Genomic DNA, 22,143 nt, shown 5'->3' with positions numbered 1-22,143 from the left:
TGAAATCCAAGCTATAAATCACACTCATTTTTCTTAAAATACAGTACTTCTGAGTCAAGACTCTCACTGTGAGCAGTGTCATTGATACCTAATTCACTAGGTCACATGTTTTAAGACTTTCTACAACTCAACCCTTATTTGGAATACAATTTTTGCATATTAATCTTCAATTTACAAAAGTCAATTATGTTTTACCAACTCTGTTTGGTAAAACACCCAATGTTAATGATTAAAGACATATCTTACTATTAGTTTCCCCATCTTGTTTTGCTCAAACCCTCATACTACAGCAAAATAGGAAGAAATGTCCTGTGTGGTGTATTTTGATTTATCTCAGGTGTGAGATTAACTGTTGTGAATATGTTGATTATGTAACTTTTAATTGGAGAGTCACCAAATAAAATCATTGTATGCATGTATATTTGCTAAATAAATCTGATTCTGATGTAAGAGAAAACTGAATTTGCTTTAGGAACAGTACAAACACTGCTGTCCTCAGTTAATGGTACCTTGTCTGAGATCTTCTTTGAACATTCTTAGCAAAGTCTGGAGAAAATGAAGAGTTATAAGAACAATGCCCTATCAGTAAAACCCCGAATTGGTGATCATTCAAACTTTATCCCTGCTTCGATACACAACTGAATCCAGCAGGAGCCAGTCAGCATAGCATAAATTGCATAAATGCGGAGACTGCCAATTGTCTCCATATTACACACCTGGGTATACCCAGTTGTAACCACTTGCATTAGCCTCAAAGCTAAAGAGCAAGCTGGTAACTTTTAATGAAAGCTCCTGCCAGTCATTGGTCTTCAAATGACAGCTTTCTATAGTCTTTTATATACTGTATTCAGAGATGGTGGCCTTCAGTTTCTGGTTCTTCCAGACTGCAGTCAGAAATGACAACAGGCCAGGTGACTAGAACTTTAAACTCCTTCCCCATAAGAATTACCTTTGACCCAAATTTCTGATACACTATAACAGTTTATTGCTTGTATTGGAGACCCACAAAAGCATAAGAAGAACAAGCTGTCCAGTTGACTGTGGTCAATTAGGTTGATGTTGGTTTTACTGAAGCGTCCTAATTATGCAGGTTAAATTTCTCCAAGACTGTGTTGAAGACAGAATGGGGCAGCAAAACAAATACTATCAAAGAGCCTTAATGTTTTATTCTCAATTATAAATTTCACGACAAACTGTAAGAGTTTTAAAACAACAGTCTTTCATTAGGGCCTAGAATAATACACATGTATGTGGGATAATACCTACAAATTCCCTAAGATAAAATATTAGACTCAAAACAATTTGTAGCATGTGATAATCTTTTATAAAGGTTCCTTCTCTACAGTAATTCACATTTTGATTGTAGGATTGATGTAGGCCCTGATAGAGGACTGTTGTCTAAAATTAGTCAATTAAAATATGGACTGGACATTTGCTAAAGGAATCTGTTATGATATCTTGTTTTTGAGCAGATCCATGCTGTCATTGGCAATCTTCTTTGCAATAAGACCTTCTTTTCAATGTTTTTAATACTACGCACCTTACTTATTGTTCTTGGGGACTGTTTCATTTTTTATTGTGTTTTTTTAATTGTATTCACATTTTTTCTAGTTCTGTTTACCCTGTTTGATTGTAGATGGTTTCTAACCATATACTACATGAATCATTTGATATTTAATTAGGTTTAGTAATTTCTTTTGTATTATGATTTTTTCTAATATATTTACTTCCTTGATCTTCCATAGACATTAGCTATATATTAATGGTATATCTAAGTAGTGCATCTAGATTTTTTGCCATATTCCAATGTAATGATAAGTGACATCTTTGTATTGGTCCTATATTAGTGTTAGGGCTTGAGAAAGTGTGTCCTGCAATGGACTGACAACCCATACAGCATTATTTCCTTCCTTGTGCACAGCTGGGATAGGTTCTAGCCCACACAACTCCTAATAAGGCAAGTGGGCATGGGAAATGAATGGATAGATGTAACTGAATGAATGGTACTGAATGAGGAATAAGGAAAAATTTAGTCACAATGGTTAACATTTCACCTCAATATACACTTACTGAAATTTATAAAGAAGATGGCAGCAAGCTGCTGTGTGTAGTAGGAGTTCTATTCCACTGTATTTCTGTTAACCTGCCTAAACTCAAGGTATATGAGCATCAGTGCATGAAATCACAAAAAAGTAAACTCACTGTATGACCTATTGTAATCCAACATCCATCCATCCATTATCCAACCCACTATATCCTATCTACAGGGTCACGGGGGTCTGCTGGAGCCAATCCCAGCCAACACAGCGTGCAAGGCATACATAATCATACAATTAAATATCAGAAAGAAATGTGAAATCTACTCACCACATCTTCTCATCATTTTGAACCTTAAAGGCATGAGCAAGCAGAACTTTGACAATAATTGCTTTCATTAGTTTTTCTTTTGGCTGAATTTCCATTTGACTTTGTATTACTAAAGTTTTCTCACTGGGTACTGCAGCCACCTCAACGCTCATGCACCACTTTGACATGGCGTGTTCTCTTGCATCTTCAGTAGTTTAAGACATACTTGATGAGTTAATTGGCACCTCTGAATGACCCTAGTATAGCAATGCCTGTATTCCTCAAAATGGTCCTTTACCCTTCTATCACGGCTTTCAGCCTTATGCCAGTTTCTGAACTGATCAGTTCTGCCTCCCTGAGACACTGAACTGGATTTTTAAAATATACTGTATTTTAAAAGTTTTATTCCCAGCGTTATTAATTTCTCAAGTGTTAGCAATATCGTAAAGAATAAACTAAACAAATAAAATGTTGGCTCCTCATGTTCACGTGTCAGACTGAAAAGTTGTAAGAGAAAAGCAAAGACTTTTAGCACTGCTTTGGAACCATCCTGGTGCTTTGTGAAGGTACAGTCAGCTTCTTGCAAATGCAGCTCAGAAACACATTATTACTTCTTTTAACACATTTTCTTTTAAAACATTTTCCTTCTGCTATACTGCCAGCTAAAGTAACCGCTATAGGCTGTAAAACTAACTGAACTCCTATGGGAGCTTTGTGTGTCTGCTGCTTTTGATTATTCTAGTCGGGGACTCTGTGAGCAGCATATATGAGGTGTAGGTCTAAGCAAACTCAGCAGCACCTCACTCAGATGGGTGCAACAGTGTATACATTTTCTTGTATTATCATTGTCTTTTCAACTTAATTTGCTTAGTAATGTTTCTCTTTTACAGTATTCTCTAATGCAGTACTTTGACCTTCAGGCATTTTGTGTTCTTTAGAGTGCAAAACATCTGTTTACTGTCTCTGAAATGCAAGCCTTGATTTCAGGGCTGAGAGAGAGAGAGAAGATTCCAATTTACCCCAAATTATATGCCAAGTAGGCCTGTTTAAGTTTGTTTATAGGAATTGAGTCTACAAGTGTTACTTAAAACATCTTTAGCCCATCAGTTTACCATAAAACTATGCATAGTTAATGTAGAAGATGGAAAAAATAGTTAATTTATTAAAAGTATTAAGACATTGATACATCATTATTAATTAAACTTTACATTCATTAAATACACCTTAATTGTCACATTAAATAAGTGATGTTATACTATGACCTCTTCCTCAACTTGACAAATAAACATGTCAGTGACATTAAGGAAATGTTAGGCTTTACATCTAAAACTGAATGACATTTTCACAACAGAATGCAATGGAACAGGCATTTAGAGTTGACTCCTGTTTGAATTGACAAATTCCACTGCTATCCTTTTCTAATACATAAATTCATTCATCAGGTTAGATTTCTACAGTGTAGTTTTTAAATAAAAACAATGACCTCCCAAACTTAACTGGTCCTCTTATAGATCCATTTTCCAGACTTTCATAATTAAATTCAGTGTTGTGGATAAGAACAGAACTCATTCTGGCATAAGATAGAACAAATCATTAGATGTGAGGCTTTTATAAATGATCATTTAAAACGAGTCAGATGCCTCTGACACATTTCCAGGGTGTCTTACAGGATTATCAGTGTTAAAATATCTCTCTGTAGTATTAACAATATAAATCCAGGTGAAGAAGTTAATTGTGTGTTCAGCAATTTCAGTCATGGGCAGCATAGAGGCATAGGGGTTAGTGAAACTGCCCCAGGTGCTTCTGCATCTCATGCTTGGTCCTCAAAAAATTAACTACTGGGAATGCTTGCTTTATGTACCTAATTTACGTTACTTAAAATAGTGATTATGTACCTTTTCTAGTTACATTAACTTAAATCTGTTAGCTGTCACACTAACACAGTTAACTGAAACAACACAATCAGATCATCTTCTTTCAACAGAAGCATAACCTATCTCAGGGACGATTGTCATTACTCACTGATTTTACGTTAATCTAACTCAGAATTTATACTCTTCTAATCCTCAAAACATGATATTTCCACTTTCCTTATACACAGTTAAATTACGTTGATTTAATTTACAATAGTCAAGTTTTATGCACATGACTATGCCATATTTGCATAAAGAACTACCCCTTTTGTTGACAACACATTCCAAGGGATCCTCACAACTTTGTATACTTGGAAACAATGTTAAAGACTTAGTAAATTGATCTTTTTCCAAATGTTGTAGGTTTTGTTGGTTTGTGGAAGCTGATTTATGAGGCTTGTTTTTGATACAAGTCACCCACCCTACATCAGAAGACCATTTTTTTCTTTGTTTCCAAAACGGCAATTTAAATTTTAAAATGCAATCAAAACCAAAATATAACTTGATTACCTTATGTGGTAATAGTTGAATGACTACACACTTAATAGATTGAACTGTATTGATATAGTTTGAATATTTATTACACAAGATGTAATTATTCGGTATGGCTATCTACAGCTAAGTAAAGACAAAATGCAGTGATGTATGTTTTATGTAAGTCCATTTAGTTCATATATTAGATCCAGGAAAATAAAACAATGATGAAGTTGTGTTAGTTAGTTTACTTTGTTGAACATAAGGAAATGTATTTGATCTAACTTGTTGACTGAGTCTATGTCATTTAAGGAGGCAAAACTCAATACTTTAATTTACACAACTCACTTTTGTGGAAATTTATTTGACATATGTGGTGTGGTGTCTACACATTCTCTCCATTTACATTTTGTGTGAATTTCCATCTAAGAACTGCAATTTCCCTCCACATCCTCAAAGATGTGTGGGTTGGGTTAAACGGCAATTTTAAATCAGCTCTGTGTGAGTGTGGGTTTGTGCACAACTGCGTGCTATAATGGACAGGCAAGTTTCAAAATGTTATCATTCGAGTCACACAGTTAGCATAACAGCAGTGCCCAATCAGTGCTTATGCCTCCTGCACACAGGGTTCTCCCACAAAGAATGAAATTTGGTGGGCATTGCTGGTGCCAGTGAAGCTTACTTATACTATATACTACTTAAAAATAAAATAAAATCAGTCTATGAATTCACAAAGATTGGAGCAAGGAAAAAAGACAGAGTGGATCTAATCAAGCAAACCAAAGCCTGGTGTTAACACTACATCTTATTTGCTGTTGAATTGAACTTTTAAACCCTTGTGTGTCTTGAGAATATAAAAATTACCAAACACAGTTTGGAGGTGCAATGGCTAGCACTGTTGTTTCACAGCTCCAGCAGACTGGGCTTGGGATCTTCCACATCTGTGAGGGACTTTACCTCTGGGTTCCTGTTATATCCTAACAATGCACTGGCAACTCAAAATTCTTTCAACTTGAGAATATATGAATGTGATTGAATGGCTTCCAATGCAGGATTTGCACTGGCTTGGTACCCAATGCTGTTGGAATAGGCTCCCCAGTACCCCTGAATTGTCTTAAAAACAGTTAAAAATGGATAGATTCATTTATGTAATGATCCTTATTGAAAATACAGTAACATTGGCCAAATTATGTTAGCATTTATCAGGAAAACTTTTATTGACCCGATGTAGTCTTTATTGTCATTTCTTTGTTACCTCTATATGTAAATTTAAAAAAGAAATCACCCAAGCACTGATTCCAACAGGATCTCAATTTTGACATTACCTAACTCATAAAAAACTTTGTTGTTATTATCTGCATTTTTTTTACATTCAATTGACACTTTACATAACAGAACATTCTTAAACCCTCTTAATCCAATTCATAGTTAAAGAAGCCAACGTCTTATCTCCACAGCATCAACTGCAAAGCTAGGTAACAATTCTGGACAGGGCAGCAGCACATCGCGTGGCTCAGTTACATGTCGTGCAACATAATCTTTACTATTGGGACTAAAATTCCTCTCTATAGCCATGCAGTTCAGCTCACCCGTTAATCCATTCATTTTGTCTTCTATGCCCGCTTACCTAATTAATAGTTGCAAGGGCCAGAGCCATCCCTGGCATCACTGAGCACAAGGCAGGAATGGGCCTTGAAAATGATCTCAGCCCATCACAATGCTCTCTCGAGTATGGACCCACATTCATACAGAGGCAAATGTAGTGTCAAAAGTCCACCTAACTTCCATGTCTTTGGGGATGTTAGGAGAAATTCCACACAGTCAAATGGCACATGCAAATTCCACATACTCAATGACCAAGTGTCGCATTCAAACTCAGGACACTGGAGCCATGAGGAGGCACTAACAACTCTAACACCACGACACCCTAATTAATAAATTAAAATGTTTATTTTATTTCATCATCAAATTTTTACATTGCATATTTGCATTAATATTATTCTTTGATATATGGTTTGAATTATTGACTCTAGCCAGTGGCGTAGCGTAGTGGGGGCGGCAGGGGCGGCCCGTCCCGGGTGGCACTTTTAGGTGGCGGCAAAGAATTACTGTATATTTTAGTCTTTTAAATTGAAATACCTAAATAAGGGGGCAAAATTTTCCTCCGCCCCGGGCGGCTGACACCCACGCTACGCCACTGACTCTAGCCTGTTCCAAGGTCCCCGACATCCCATTCTTTAAAGATTTCTTAACTCACCTACACATATGCCATCATAGCACATCAATGCAAGCCATACCAGTGCTCCAAGCTTTATATGTTTTAATAATACTTGGCCTCTCTATCATACATTATGATCTGAACTAGCTATTTTACCTTCTGATCTTGTCAATTCTTCATGGACAGCCCTTGGCTCAAGCACAATTTTCCAAAAAAAAAACTATCTTGCCAGTTTCTATCTAGTCTTTTCAATAGATCATCTATTTAGTCTCATTTATATTCTGCATTTTTAGAGAGCACACCACTATTTGAAACAAGCAGGAGTATGCAGTAACTCAAGTTAATTAGTTAAATGTAGTTTATGGAACAAAATATGAGAAGTTTAGGCAAGTAAACACAATAATATAGGCTGATATTACAACAGAGTCAGAATCAGGTCTTCAGGGACTAAAAAGTCATTTAGAAAATAATAAGATGGAGTGGTATTAAATAGTAATTTAAATTGATGGGCATAGAGAAAGAGTTCTTGAGAAAAGAAACAAAGCTAAAGGACTGTTTTTGTATAATTAGCCTTTGAATGGGCCTGAAGGCCAATGTCAAAGGATCTCAGGTGTCAAGTAAATTGACATGAAGCTAGAAAATATGTTAAAAAACAATTGAAGTGTCAGAAGTAACAGACTTTGAAAGTTACCAGCAGAGATTTGAAAGTCTTGTGATACTATACAGTAAAATGGAGCATGGATGGTGTACTCATTACCTTTGGTCCTGGTGAGAACTTGAGCAGAAGTATTCTTCAACTTGTACTGTATTAATGATACGCAGTTAAGGGGAAGAATTGCCAACTGAGCTGCAATAACCCAAGTTCAAGCTGGCAAAGGCAACATAGGGTCTCAAAAGTCATTAATTTACTGAGATAGCAGCATAACTAATTGTGATGTCATTAAAAGAGTGAGGATTCTAAAAGCAATAGAATTATCACCCTTCTACAGTATCTGGCCTTTGGAACTGCCACTTAAATTGGACATGATGTTTCAGTGGTGTAGGAGATTATAAAATGTTGAAGCAATAGATTTTTTTTTTTTGTTTTGTACAGCCTGAACATTTTAATGTAGTATATTTAATGTATTACTAACTAAAGTAACACATACAAGAAGTCGAAAATTTACTTCTCAACCACTTTCAAGAACTGAACTACAGGCAGGTCAAGAAACTTGAAAATTACCCAAATATGTGACAATATCATACCGTACTATATAATCTGCCAAGAAAATAAATAAAAGATGCCTGTGTGGGTCTACATAAATCACCAGTCAGAACCACATCAAGTCTGCACACTGTAATTTATTTGCATTTACTTCACAGCTAATCCAGGTCTGTATCAGGGAGATCTGCAACCAGTTTTACTCCCAGAAATACTGAGCAGAATGTGGGAAAGCAATCAAGAATAGCAATGCATGTCCTTGTTGTAAGGAAGTCAGACCATAACGCAGAAGCCTGTGAGTTCAGTCCTTGTCACTGACCTCAGAGAGTAATATGATTTGCCTCCATGAGCTCCAGTTGCAGATATAAGTAAAGTGCTGTGTACTGTACTTGAAAACACCTCCAAGTGGTGTTTATCTCAAATAGATACAATGTAATGAAGTTTGATATTGTTGAATGAGATCCACGCACACACACACACACACAGGGGCTCTCCCATTCTAAAGAAGCTGAAGTAGCATAGCCCCTCTCATGTGCCCCAGAAGAATGATGTCTACTCAACTTAATGTTTACGCCATCCAGTTGTTCTAAAGCACTTATTGCTGTTAAACAAAATAGTTGACACTACACTAACAGCCCCATGGGTGACTTTGAGACAAAAATACTATATTTTGTTAGTGACTTTGTTTCCACTTTACCAGGTGCTCACTTTTTTTTTTGGTTTGGATTGTTGGATTGTTGCTGTGTCAAGTGATTTCCAGTAGAACAACTCTTTTCCTTTCCCTTAAGAAAACCAAAATTTTAATAACAATTGTTACTTGCAAAATTTAGTCAGGATTCTGATTTGTTTTTGATGCAGACTTCCAAGATACTTCAGGGAGTCCTCGGTAAAAGATTTTATATCCCCTCAGGATTGATTGTTATTAATGAAAAATCATCCATCCATCCATCCATTCATTATTCAACCCGCTGAATCCGAACACAGAGTCATGGGGGTCTGCTGGAGCCAATCCCAGCCAACACAGGGCACAAGGCAGGAACTAATCCCGGGCAGGGTGCCAACCCACCGCAGGACACACACAAACACACCCACACACCAAGCACACACTAGGGCCAATTTAGAATCGCCAATCCACCTAACCTGCATGTCTTTGGACTGTGGTAGGAAACGGGAACGCCTGGAGGAAACCCATGCAGACACGGGGAGAACATGCAAACTACACGCAGGGAGGACCTCCTAACTGCGAGGCAGCAGCGCTACCACTGCGCCACCCTAATGAAAAATCAATTATAACAAATAATAGAGTTTGGGAATAAAACGTTTCTTTACAGCTAGAGAATGTGTTTATTTAATTGTGCATATGGAGTCTCGTCAGCTTAAATTAAGTTTACCGCAAGGTGTTCAAGGTCAGCCCCATTAGTACTGGGTGGAAAGAACGTGATAAAGTGCAGTGTGGCTTGGATCCAGTGGCTCACTTATTGTTTATTATAGAACCTTATACACTGGAATCTTCTAATCAGCTGTATGTTGCCAGAAAATTAAATTACTACATAATAACTTGACCCATGTAATACAAATATTCCGTAAGAAATTCGTTACATTGTGATTAGTTCCACATAGCTTGAAGAATTAACTCTTACTTTTGGACTTTATTGGATGTTCTCTTAGTTTAGAACTGCACGGGAATTTTTGGAGAAAGAGGGATTGTTCCTGCTTTGCAAACAATGCTTGCTGGGAATCTTCCCCTTGACCCTGCTTAGGTTACGCAGGTTTGGAATATGAGAGGATGGGTGGATTAGACATGGTCTTTAGGCCATTTTAGTCTTCATACACTCTGAAAGGTCTATACGTCTTTTGAAATTAACTGTGTACTAAATAAATAACCACATAAATGAAACTGAAACACAGCTAATCCAAAAACTGCACTTTGTTTAAAACGGATGCACAGAACTTTGTATAAATTGCATATTTGATTTCGTACCATCCATCCATCTTTGACCCGGCTTTTTGCAGTACTGTGTCACGGAGCGGAGTCTAGCTCGTACATTGTGCGCAAAGTGCAGACTAATCCTGGACCCGGTTCATGACAGGAAACGTCCACGTTAAATCAACAGAGTCGCCAGTTAATATGACAGGCGCATCTTTCGGATGCACCAGGGAAAATGGAATATCCTAGAGAAAACGTACACACTCCACACAGTCAGTGGGCGATCCTGAACTCTCCGCGTTAACAAGGCAACTTCGTTTATACAAGTATACGTAACAAAGGCAGTAAAATGTGACAAAGGAATTGGCGCCGTATTTATTCAAATTCATGCTCGATTCTGTGTTTATTTTCCTCCTTCACAATTAAAATAATAGTTTTGGCACTTTACTGGGTTGTTTCTTTGGAAAGGACCGTATGTGGACAAATTTCAATATATTGTATCCTTCTAGGTAGCACAGCAGGTCAAGACAACCTTACGTTAACCTGGATGTATTACTGCGTGCAACAAGGCAGAACTTTTCAAATAAGAAAGACTTTGAAATGTCACAAATCTGTTATCATCTGTTCATTGATATTAATATGACTCTTTCTGGATTCATCAAGTGGATGGTTCTTTTGGGAACCAACAATGGTCCCCCAATGGCATCGCTCTGAAGACTGTACATTTTAGGAGTGTTGATCTCTTTGTGGGCTTTTGTCTGCATCTTTAAAAAGTACGGGATGGATTTAAGTGGTGATACCACATCCTGCCAGCGTGTGAGTGGGCCCTGCATCATGCATAGAAGGGATACCCAATCAGAGATTACTACCTTGGGTACGATGCCGCCTGGATAGGCTTCACCCCGCAACATGGTCCGAAATGAATTAAACGTGACTGAGAAAGTGGTGACAAAAAAAACATGCGTGCTGGAAAAAAAGTACGGGGTCAAGAAGTATGATATCATTTTACGACGAACACGAGTATGCCGAGATGTCTCTGTGCGGCCAAAAGGAAAAAATGCTCCTCAGTCCGAGTATAAATACATTATTAAGGAACTTTGCGGATTTAATCAACCGTGCATCAACACAAACATTAAACATTTAGTATTCAATTCAGTTCCAAAAAACAATTAAACAAACTGAGATGCTACCAGTATTGTTGGTCGAGTCACAGTTGGTGACATCAGATGTCCACCTGTCCGGTCTAGATAAAAAGAGTATTTAGCATAAACAGGTGCTTAACCAAATACCTGACCTCCCGTTTCAACTGAGGCCAAACGGGATCAACACTTTGACACAAAACTCAATCGGCTGATTTCCTTTTTGTCTCTCTCGCTTTCTTTGTTGCAGATTCAGCTTCTTGAGCTCGCACGTGAATGAGCTCTGAATTCCTCCTTTTCAATGGAGGCGGTGAAAAGAGCAGGAAGAAGCTGCGGTAGCAGCACACTCAACTTCAAAGGTAAACCGCCTGACAGCAAATAAAAAGCTTGAAATGCCGGCCGGGGCTCGCTGCGTCCCTATACAGCGCACACCTGCGCCCACTCGCCGAGCCTGCACCTCTGACCTGCAGGTGGGAAGCGCTTTTGTCAGAGGCATGTTGGCGGATTGGCGTGTTCTGCTGCGCTGTTTCAAGTGGGCAAAACATAAGACGGGGGAGCTAAGCGGTTGGGGAATTTGAGAGCGCATAGCTTTAAAAAGGCACCTTTCGTATTAATTCACAGAATAAAGCGAACACTTAATACTATCTGGATGGCTCCGTATAGGTCTCACTGTCAGAAAATCTGACCACGAGATTTGCTGCCTATTTTCTTGAAGTGGCCTGCCAATGTCGAGCACTTCACACATGTTTCACGTACCTTTTATGTTTTGGGGTCAAAGTGATGCCCATGGCAACATTTTTGGACGTGGGGCTATGGAGCGTTTCTAAAACACCTGGGCTCCATGTCACTTTGGAATTTATTCGGATTCTGCAGTCATCTATTCCATTGTGTCAAAACTTCACCGGGGTCCATATGGCCAGAGGCGTGCAACACCAAGCCTGTCCCTTGATCTTCTCAAGTTCACAGCTTACCTGTGTACGTTAATATGCTCGTTTCCTTTAATTAATTAATTCAATTAAAACCTTCATAGAAGCAGTGTTTACATTTCATCTGATCATTGTTATTGAAATGCCAAGCCTATTCTTGTCAGTGTTTAGTCTGTGAGCCAGTCCAAGGGCACACATTCATGCCTGGCATAGAATTTTCTGAGAACTGCATATCAGAAATGACTAGACTATTAGTAAATAAAAAAGAGCTGTCTATGTGGAGAAATGCAGAAAACCTTCCATCCATGCAAACTGCTATTCCACTAAAAAGAATGCAGACTTCACATTTGTACCTCCAGATAGTGCTGGGACGGCATCCAGAGCTTAGAGACCCTTGGCAGCTGTCTGGCATAAAATATGCAAATGTGCCCTCCTCCTTTTATTAAGTCATTTCCTTCAGTGGGCCATGTAGCTCAAAGTACATTGCAAACCAAAGCGAGTCTGTCACAAATTTACTAATAATTCACAAATGGCAAATCGCCTCGTCTTGTGTGTATAGTGTACAGTGTCTCCTTTCATTCTGGAGGCCAAGCTGGCTGTCTCGTGTCTCCTCCTGGGATCCGTGGGCAGGGAATATGGCTGGAGGTTTTTAAATGCAGCTTTAATGTCTTAAAGAGTTTGACTGCAGATTTAACTACAACAATGAGGGCAATTTCTATGAAAGACTTGAATTATGTTGCAAACAGGGATCCAAAAGTATATTTTTAATGATTTACATTTTGTTATAGATGCTTTAATGCAAAGCAACTTACAAATCATAAGTACATGAAGGTGATTGCTAGAGTGACCATATAAGTCTTAACTACATACTTAATTACATTTTCCAACAAGTGAAAAATGTACCAAACTAAAAAATTTAAATATTCTAGCTTTAATATATCCATTTTTAATATCAGAGACAGATATTTGATACACTCAAGCTCATTTTTTAAACAAGCAAGGGTATTTTCTAGATAGTTTTCTCTTCCTAGCCCTCTTATCCAGTTGAGGCTTGTGAAAAGCCAGTGTCTGTCCCAACAATATTGTCCTTAGCTGTAAAGCTAATCCTGGATGGGTCACCAGACCAATGCAAGTTCCACTCACAGAAGCCAGTTTAGATTTACCAATCAACCTAATCCCCATATCTTTGGGATGTGAGTGAAGATCTAAAGTACCTGCAAAAGGAAAATTGAACCCAGGGTTCTTGGGGCAGCAACACTAACCCTTGTGCTTCCCCGAAACACTTTTGTAATTTCAAGTAAATAAATAATAAAAAGATCAAAAACAATGAGCTCTATATCATTTAGATCATCCTTGAGGAAAGTTACAATGCTTAAGTCGAATCCCAACACAGCAGTGTGCATGTTTGAATACTTTTTCAGGACATCTACCTCCTGTTATTGAAGTGTTTTGGTCCCAGAGTAGGGCAAAATGAATCCTTGCAGTAAATGAATTTTTAGCTTTCATTTTTTGTTTGTACTTTCTGTCGAGGATTGTTTTATATAATTTTTTTATATGATATTCCCCTTGGATGCCAAGTTATCTGTGGCATCTCAATAGTTATTACTTCAGATTAAAATTCATTAATTTCCTGAATTAAAATTTTTCAATACAGGACTTTTAGGAGTCTGCAGCACTAGCAATAGAAGAGTGTACAATGCAGAACATGAGTCCATCACAAGCTACACTCAGAATTCCACAGTATACAATTGACATAACAACAAGTCTTTATATCACTGAAGGTGTTCTGTAGTATCTGGCACCAAGATGTTAGCAACAAATCTTTTAAGTCTTGTAAATTGTGAGATGAGGCCTTCATGGATTAGATGTTTTTCTAGCACATCTCACAGATGGTCGATCAGATTGAGATCTGGGGAATTTGGAGTCCAAGTCAACAGCATGAACTCTTTCCCATGTTCTTCAAACCATTCCTAGAAAATTATTGCAGACTGTCAGGGCACACCCCCAAGTAATTAATCCTCATACATGGCTGTCCACATAATCTAATTTTAAAAAAGATTCATTAGATCAGACAATGAATTGTTCTATGGTCCAGTTCAAATGCTTGTATTCCCTTTGTAGGCATTTTCTGTGGTGGACAGGGATCAGCATGGGCACTCTGAGCATTGTGTGCTATGCAGCCCCATATGCAGCGAGATGCAATGCACTGGTATTCTGACACCTCTCTCTCATAGCCAGCATTACGTTTTTCAGCAATATATGCTACACTAGGTCTTCTGTGGGATTGGACCAGATGAGCTAGCCTTTGCATCAATGTGCTTTGTCACCTGGTCACTGGTTTTCTTTCCTTGGACTACATTTGTTAGATACTAAGCACTGCATACCAGAAACACCCCTTTAGTCCTGCCATTTTGGAGATGTTTTGTCCTAGGCATCTAGCCATCACAATGTGGCCCTTGTCAGAAGTGAACTATGATACTTAGTGCTTTAACAGAAGTCGCAAAATCAACCGGAATGTTAAAGCAAATTATAGAAAAAAAAAACGTTAAGTAGTACTCTTGTGAAAAGCAGACGGACATACAGGCAGATGTTGGATTTTATATACACAGAGCTATATGCTCATTCTGGGATTACATATTTCTCTGGGTCTTAATGTCCGACAGACTTTTTAATCTCTCCCTTATCTTCTCTAATGGCAACGTTTTCACACTTGCTCCACTTTTATCTTTACTGGCTTTGTTCCCTCCATCCTCTTTTATATATACTACCTGATCTTTCCTTTAAAGTTGCATACATGATGAAGGCTATACAGCAGAATCATTGTCTTTAATCTTCTTTATTCAGCATGGAAATAACATTTCACTTTTTTTTTCAGACATACAGTATCTATACTAATAAAAGGCAAAGCACTCACTCACTCACTCACTCACTCATCACTAATTCTCCAACTTCCCGTGTAGGTAGAAGGCTGAAATTTGGCAGGCTCATTCCTTACAGCTTACTTACAAAAGTTAAGCAGGTTTCATTTTGAAATTCTACACATAACGGTCATAGTGGTCGATAACGGTCGACAAGGTCCGCCATGTTGAACTTTCTTATTTATGGCCCCATCTTCACGAAATTTGGTAGGCGGCTTCCCTGCACTAACCGAAACCGATGTATGTACTTATTTCGATGGTATGATGCCACTGTCGGCCGCCATATTGAACTTTCCAATGTCACTAATTTTCCAACTTCCCGTGTAGGTAGAAGGCTGAAATTTGGTACTTATTTTGGTGGTAAGATGCCACTGTCGGCCGCCATATTGAACTTTTCAACGGTCTTTGTTACTTATGGACCCATCTTCAAGAAATTTGGTACGCGGGTTCCCAACGCTAACTGAATCCTACTTACGTACATATATATATACGTTCATAGCCTGCAGCTCGGTCACCGTGTGAGGCGGCGTTGAGTCCCCCATCCTAACGCCTCCCACGTTGTTGGCTGCCTGCCTATATAAGGTCGTCCGTCGCTCCAGTCTCTACTTCCTTTCCTTGCTTCGCCACGGGATTCACGTCTCCCTGCTGCTAACTACAGCCTTTTTATTAAATCCACGGCTTCTCCACTGTTTTATTGTTCATTTGTTACGATTATAGTTATTGTGTAGGTATTTTAGACTTACTTTACATTGTTCAGGTACCTATTTCCTTTATCATACCAACCGTACCCCCATTAACATGTCTATCGAGGTGATCACCATCGATCAAAGAACTGTCACTTACCGAGTGGTTTCCATGCCCGGAGATGGCATCTACCTTTTCCATTCTCTTTGTTACATATTGTACGACCATATCAGGCTCACTCTTGAGGAACATTGTGTCTTATGTATTGAATGACTGGGACAGGTTCAAGGTGTGGACAGATGACGGTACAGGAGATAATTATACTACACAGGAGCACTAGAAGAGTGAAATGCTTAAGCCCTTCACCTATGCATCTGCATGTGAGTTGATGGCTGCCGGTGAATTGTTCAGTTATCACTTTCAAGTGTACCGAAATGGCCAAATATTTTACACCTTTTGACAACCGCCAATGCCTCTTAAACATCTTAGATTCACAGGTGACGATTTGAGTAGTGAGCACTTTGATGTTTATGAATGTTTAAACTCTCAAAAGCTGGATGTAAAGTTATTGATGAAACAGGTTGTATACTTACAACGCTTGACAGATGCCGAATGTCACTTCAACACAAGTCCTGCAAATACTGTCGTAATTGAAACAAACCATGAAACTCAAACCGATTATGACAGCAGCAATCCAAGCTGTGAGATTTGAAACAAGATTACTGTTCACATGGCTAACTGTGCGTTGCATGCTCAAGAGTAAGCTCAGTGGACAGCTTGGTCATATTACAACCGGAGGGCCGAACTCACAATGTGGTATACAAAGAGATCCTTAACAAATAATTATTGGTATATTTTCCCTCAGTTTAAAAAGGTTTCATTTTCTTCTTAATAAAAATTTTAAGGCAGTACTTTGCCCCTGCGAAGCGCGGGTATTTTGCTAGTACAATATATGTGTGAGTGTGCACTGTATATCCACACACCACAACCAGTAAACATGGATGTTACCAGAAGCCCATCACAACTGGCGATCCTGCGGAAGTGAGCTGACTTGTAAAGGATTTACACAACTGGAATTCTGTTCATCTGTGTACTACTCAGGTGGATAAAACCCACATCTGTCATTGAGCTCTTGGTATTTACATTTCCCACACTTATTTTTATGGTGTGGTTCTCCAGCCTTCTATACCATTACAGATTTACCAGTAATGAGTGGTAGACTGAAGTCAGAGTCACATTTAAAGAAATATGAGTATCTGTAGTCCTTGTCAAGGTACAGTTCACCAACAGGCATGCCTTTCCTGGGTATTGGAAATTCAAAGTTAAAAGCCATCCAAAGGTCATATAAATTGTAAATCAATCAAGGAAACACCACTGCAAAACAAGAAAAAAAAGTCCCCTGTTCATGAACTTCCTTTTAATCCTTGCAGACATTAAAATGAAAGTTAAGTGGTAGAGTGCCATTACCTACCAATCAAAGCAGCCAACATAAGAGTGCCTGATGGCTGTTGTCTTGTAAGGTGCTCTTAGCCTGTAACGTGCAGGGTAGAAATAATCTCTTCTACTGGAGAATAACCAAGGTTTGGGACATATAGCACCATAGCTGGTTTTTGAGGGTTTTGCTTGGATTCAGTAGATAAAATAGTGTATACAATGTCAAACATGATTTTCTGGTCTTTTTATTCAAATAATTTTCAGAAGAGAAATGCTAAAAGATTAGGAAATGCATAAAATACTAAACAGTAACTTTATTTACTTCAGAAGACTGAGTGAGCAGATAATCGTATTTAGGCCAGGACTCTTGTTTACACTTGCTAAGCCTGTTGCCAGTCAAATAGCATAAAAGTCAATTGAAATATTAAGTTTATTTTTTTATCTCACACATACAGTATAAGATTGTAAGCACACAGCTTCTGCCATCCTAGTATTGGATTTGCTTTAAAATGCTAGTAACTTCAGTTTTCTATGCTTAAAAGTATAATTTAAACAAGTTAGTACAAGGATGATTTACTTGGCATTTTGGCTATGATTATTTCCTCCGTATTTTGTACTTGAACATCAGTATTTTGACTTTCCAAAATATTCAGATCTGAATATGCCTCTGCCTTCTACCATCAGTGTTTTTCATACCCTGATCACTTAATTACATTTTTTCTGTGGTCAACCTTTCTAAAATTCATAACAACCAGTAGTAAATGTTGCATGTTCTTGGACACTAATATATTTTAACCATTTACCAACACAAAATGTATCATTTGCATGCTTAACACCAGAAAACCCAATGTCATGTTCAGTGGTGTCATCAGGAGGGGCTTTAGCCTGTGATCTCAGGTGTCCAACACCTGATCTTCGAGAGAACACACCTCACCCTATCTCATAGTCTCTGGCATCCAGCCATGGATGTTGGAGAGCTTAGACCCCCTGCCCAATTCCACTCTTTGTATATTCTGACATTCATGGATGACTTGCACAAAACTCCACCTGCCTAGTCCTCACTCTTCGATGGCCCAAAATTAAGGTTATACCAGAGGGGAGGCTAAGCCCCTAATGCATGCTAAAGCTAGTGATGCCCTGGTCAGGTTTACAAAAATACTGTTCTGTTTTTTTATTTATATATCTATTTATTTGTTGTTTATTTTGTTAATGTAATTTTGTCTGTGTGGTTATTTTTCATGAGGACGCCATTTTATATTTCCGGATTCCATGAATTCTGCCATTTTGTGCACCTGATTGCTACAATAGTGGCCATAGCCTGTAACAGCTTTGTGGCCATGTTATATAAAATGGCTGGTCAAATTAAAAAAACATCTGGACTTATTTGTCTCCTTATATATCGGCAATAAGAGTAACCAACATATATGTGTTTAGCTATTCTCAGATTTGTTTATACGATGGTAAGACTTGAATTCAGACACTCTTTTCATGACCAAAACTGATGCCAAATACTTTGTGCAAGGTTCATTTAGTTACAAATATTTTTGACTTTCTTAGTATTCCCAATAAAGTCAATAAATATTCACAATTATGTTCATTTTAAAATTAAACATGAAATAACTTTGCTTTTAAGTTTAAGTCAAATCTACTGTATGTCTTCTGGCCTCACTTACCCTTTTTTATCTTTTTTTTTTTTTGAAGATTGTGCCTGAAAGTTACTGTATGTGTCAAACGGTTGTTTACCTAACAGGATAAAAGATGGAGCATCTCAGACATGAGCCGGCTTTGTAATAATTACAGCAACACATTCTAATGAAGCTTAATGAAATACAATACAATTTATTTTTGTTTAGCCCAAAATCACACAAGAAGTGCCGCAATGGGCTTTAACAGGCCTTGTGTCTTGACAGCCCCCTAGCCTTGACTCTCTAAAAAGACAAGGAACAACTTCCCAAAAAAAACCCAGTAGGGAAAAAATGGAAGAAACCTTGGGAAAGGCAGTTCAAAGAGAGACCCCTTTCCAGGTAGGATGGGTGTGCAGTGGGTGTCAAAAAGAAGAGGGTCAATACAATACAATACAATACAATACACAGAAATCAGGCAAAAGATCTGTGTGATCTGAAAATGCAGTTCATAGCACATTAAACACAGAGAGAAAGCATAATGCCACAGGGGGTAGTGCTGCTGCCTCACAACTTCAGGACACTGGATTTGAATTCTGTCTTTGCTGCAGTTTGCATGGAGTTTGCACATCCTACCCCTGTCTAAGTGGATTTTTTTTTCTAGGGTGTATCCCAAAAATCAGTAGGCTAGGTTTTTTGGAATCTCCAAAGTGGCTATACGTAAGTGAATGTGGGTGTTTATGTTTCTGTGGCCTGAAATGGACTGGTGTAATATGAAAAAGAATGGATGGATGTAATTTCAATTCAGTGTCCTGCCTTGTGATCCTGAACTGGAATAAAACAATATGAAAAAGGATGGATTTCATTTCAATTCAGTCTTGAACATAAAAATATAAAGATCAAAGCCAATTAGATGTTAATTCCACAAGGATTTTATTTATTATTACCAGTAGTATTTTTGACTGTCTTCACTTCATGGAATACATTCTAAAATAACCCAGAAGTATAAAAAGAAAAAAAAAAAAAGAAAGAAAATCAGTCAGAAAGAAAAGGAAGTCTTGTTTGAGAGCTTCAAGACATTTCCTGGTTTCTGTCTCTTCTGAAGTCGTCGTTCTTCTTTTAAGAAGACAAACAGCTGATGAAGGACATATGCAGCACGGCTGGGAAGCTTGAGAATTTTGCTCTTCCTGGAGTAATCGTGTAAAAGAGTCATTAGATGTGGGCGTAGGGCAGCAATCTCCTTCACTATGATTCCATTTAGAAAATACGTTAAAATGAAAGAGAGGAAGAAGCAGGCAGGGGATCAATAGTGAAGCTGCCTTATCTGTGTTGCACTGGCCATGCTGGCAAAGTGTAAAAGGCCCAATTAGGCGTCTGCCCCTCCTTCTTTTCCTGTTATTCTGGCCCAGGACGTCGTCACCCACTCTTCATCATGCGAGCTTTGAGAGATGAGAGGTACATTTCAAAGTAGTGATGGGAAATTAAATTATTACAAAGCAATTTGTCCGTTTCCTAAAGAGGACTCATTAGAATACTGGCAAGAAGCCAGCAAAGAGCACAGTCAGGACTACAGGTACAACAAAATAAATAACTCCACAGAGTGTACCTCATTTACTGACCAAAACACAAAGTGAATGGCGCTTATATGCCCTAACCAGTGGAATTGTCTCTTTCCATTTATTTTTATTCCAAATCTGTGGCAGCAACCTCTGCTTTCCATAGTAACAGTGCATACATAATGCATGAGTCTGCTTAGAAGGAACAAACAAGCCTTTGACTTTTGGCACATCTCTACCCTGTCCTCTTCCACTTTAGTGGTATTTAGTCAATCAACCCTTCAGTTGTCACCTTGTCATTATTTCTTTATTTTGGCAAATAATGACAATGTCCTCTTAGCTCTCTGAATAGAGCCATATTCTCTGTTTTTTAATTGTTAATACATTTACCTTATTCTTAAAACTAACATATACGTGTGGCCATACCTGTGGATGTGCTGTAAGGACAGTACATCTTGGTGTGAATGCCCTGCTGTTTTTCATACTTGATATTTTAAGGTCAGGGATTCAACTTCTGTAGACATGTTATTGAGAAATCACCAGAACAAATGTAACAATAGTAAGACAGTTTTTAATAAAAGGGCTAAAACTGAATATATTGTTTCTGAAAATGACAATGGTTTATACAGCTCCTTTTACAGATGCCTCCACCCCAATATGCTTATACTGTACTTTGATTTCATGTGCTCAATCAATGCACTTGGTCAAGGAGTCCGCAGTGTTCAACCTTGCACATTAAAGCTTTAACTTTCTAACTACCATGGGGCTCCATTGATTGTCTCAACTGATAGTAAAGTATTGCTCTATCCTCAATGGCCAGAGGTCTGTCTGTTGTGCTTACAAAGGATATTTTTCACTTGGATCAGTGGTATGAATGATTATCTTCTGTTTCTGAATTGACACAATAATCCATCTATCCATCTATTTCTTGAGCCTACTTTTTCTGATCAGAGGTATGATCAGCTGAAGCAACAGCTTTGTTGCAATACATCAGTCAGCGTATGATGGGTGCCTAGTCCATTGCAGGGTGTAGTGATACATTAGCTCTTCCTTAATCCCAATTTATAATTTCCAGGTAGTTTAACAAAATGGCTTTAGACTGTGAGAAAACAGCAACCTCATGGGGTACGGCCATGCAAAATATGGGGAAAATATATAGATGTCACCTCAGAAGAAAATCAACTGGTGGGTCTAAATGCTGTTTGCTGTGCCACCATGCTATCCATTGGACACATTGACCTCCAATTGTCTTTTATTGAAGATACATGTGAAATGACACAAAAACAAAATGGACTAAAGCTTTTGGCACCTGAAAATTTGCACAGGAGCTGTTTACCAAGAGTTGAAAGTATGCTGTGAGTGAGATGGTGAATGTCAATGTAGAAGAATGAAAATATTTTCATTAACAGTGTATTTGTTTATGTCAGCATCTGATAGCTGCACAAAGTGGTTGTGTTCCCACAAGGACTGGGAAGCAACAAAAAGCACCAAGTGCAGTCATGTGCCTCCTCATCTGTGGCTTTTCTCTGAGAGCAACTTTACCCGGCTGATAAATGTCTGCACATTTCTGTAGACAGATAAGCTTCAGCTCAACTACTGTTCCTGCTCATGAAAGATCGTGAGTTATACTTTCTGACAATGCATCCATTTCTATAATCTGTTAGAGTAACCTAATTACCATTAGCACAAAGAAAATTACAGCGCACGCATATAAACAAAACTGGGTAATCCAGAGATGTGGCTTCAAACCTTGTCACATTATGCAACTTTTCTATCAATTTTCAG

This window comes from Polypterus senegalus, chromosome 1, assembly GCF_016835505.1.
Source record: "Polypterus senegalus isolate Bchr_013 chromosome 1, ASM1683550v1, whole genome shotgun sequence".
In the NCBI taxonomy this organism is placed as follows: domain Eukaryota; kingdom Metazoa; phylum Chordata; class Cladistia; order Polypteriformes; family Polypteridae; genus Polypterus; species Polypterus senegalus.
This window is presented reverse-complemented; position numbering follows the sequence as displayed.